General features: G+C 41.3%; 1 pseudogene; it reads right to left on the minus strand.

The window, feature by feature from the left end:
* Positions 1-1,416: 1,416 nt before the first annotated feature.
* On the minus strand, positions 1,417-1,534 carry LOC148511712 (5S ribosomal RNA; annotated as a pseudogene).
* Between the last annotated feature and the right edge of the window lie 496 nt (positions 1,535-2,030).

Genomic DNA, 2,030 nt, shown 5'->3' on the forward strand with positions numbered 1-2,030 from the left:
TATATATATACACGCACACATATATATGTATATATATATATATATTGTGACAAGGTTCGGGTAGGGGGTCCCTCTTCTGGGGTAGATGGACACCACTTTACACACAGCAGCCAGGATATGGCACTCCAGTTGTGGATTTTCGTACAAGCTGGTCGGCGCCAGTCTTTATTGTGCAATATCAATAATCAAAGAAACAAAACATACAATATACCCTAGCCTGGCTGGGCACTAACTAGACATCAAGTTCCCTCACTAAATAAATCCCCATCCACAGTACCTTCTGGTTTGTAGCCAGCAGTGTCTCAGAGCAAGCTAACCTGCAGGCCTGCGATCCCAGGTATGAGACACTCAGCTACAACTGAACACAGCTTATATCAGCCAGTTCCAGTTGTAAGCCCTAATGAGCCTGCTGCCAGGCTGAAAGGCCCAAAACTTGGAGTGGCCTGTGGATGGAGCCCTCCCTCTCTTCACATCCACACCCCGAGGACCCAAACCGGCTTTTCCAAAAGCCGATACTCTGGTCTGCTTACAAATCAGACTTCTCCTGGGGTTTTTTAGAACACATAGGCCAAAAATCTAGGACAAATGTACCTGCCATTGACCACTTTACCAGTGCTACTATCACAATATATATATAAAATCACACACACACACACACACACAGACGCAGCACTCGCCAACACCACTCTTTGCAACCAGTATCCAGTGGGTGCCCAACCCTCTACCAGCTAGAGTTACATTACATATTTCCCTCACTCACCTGCCTGCCATAAATGTGCATGTGCAGCTAATGCCACCTGGTCCGATGCTGGGTGGCTAGAAGGGAGGTGGAGCCAGAGCTGCGAGTTGTCATGGCTCTGCTCCGCAAAGGCCCACGGGAGGAGTGGCCGCATCTGGGCATGCGCAGCATGCCCTCCAGCGGCGGTCTTGTCTCCTAAGTTTTGTAGTCAGAATGAGCATCTGGGCAGAAGCTCATTCTGATACAAAAAGAGAAAGATTCCGCAGAGGACAATTCAACTCATAAATAAACCAACCATCTATTATTGGTATATAAATTGCCTCATCAAATATTGTTGGTGGTGCTCCCAAAGCCCAAATGTGTATGTACAATAGCAAAGAAGAAAAGTAGGGCTAGTCGCTGGGGCACTCTCATTAACAATTATATTATTCTAAAATATAACTTTTAATATTCGTCAATAAAATAAAGTGGCACCATACACCCTGACCACAATAGACAGATGATATATAATAATCATCTGTTATAAGCGTGGTAAAATGTTGCGGCAAAATATTGATTAAATCTCTATTTCACTGGGAAAATAAGTAGGATTTGTTTAATAATGGACAAATATGATTAAACACATATTAGGTTTAAGTGCTCTACCTGTGCGTGTCTAATCCCAATCTGCTTCTTTTGACCTACAGCACCTGGTATTCCCAGGGGGTCTCCCATCCAAGTACTAACCAGGCCTATCACTGTTTCGCTACCAAGATGAGATGATATTGGGCAATCAAGTGATGTATGGCTGTAGGTATAATAAAGTGGGCCACACCAGCACCTGGTCAGAGCAATTACCATAAATGTAGGGCTATCACAGTGAATAGTCCATTTGTAGTTTAAAATGCAGTGTCCAAAGAAAGTTATGCATGAGCACACCTAATTTGTTACACTTGAATTCCTTGTAATGTACATATACCGATACAATGTTATATAACGTGTAACAAAAGGTATAGAAACAAATGACAAAATGTTATTCAATTTATCCTATAGTTTGCTATGGTATAGCCATGTAATGAATCCTCACCAATTAAGGATTGGAACACAAAATGATATACAAATGAGACACTGTATCACAAATTATCCTTAATAGTTGAAATAGCTCATTCAGTTCTTATGGTATTAAACATTAAACTCAAAATTCCAATTGATATCGTGTACATTATAATAAAAGGTTCCATAGTTAATGGTCATTAATCAATAGTGATGAAACATACCCAAATAGTAAGGTAGTTATCCTATCGTTTAGAGT

This window comes from Taudactylus pleione, unplaced genomic scaffold (assembly GCF_031769625.1).
Source record: "Taudactylus pleione unplaced genomic scaffold, aTauple2 ptg000296l, whole genome shotgun sequence".
Taxonomy (NCBI): domain Eukaryota; kingdom Metazoa; phylum Chordata; class Amphibia; order Anura; family Myobatrachidae; genus Taudactylus; species Taudactylus pleione.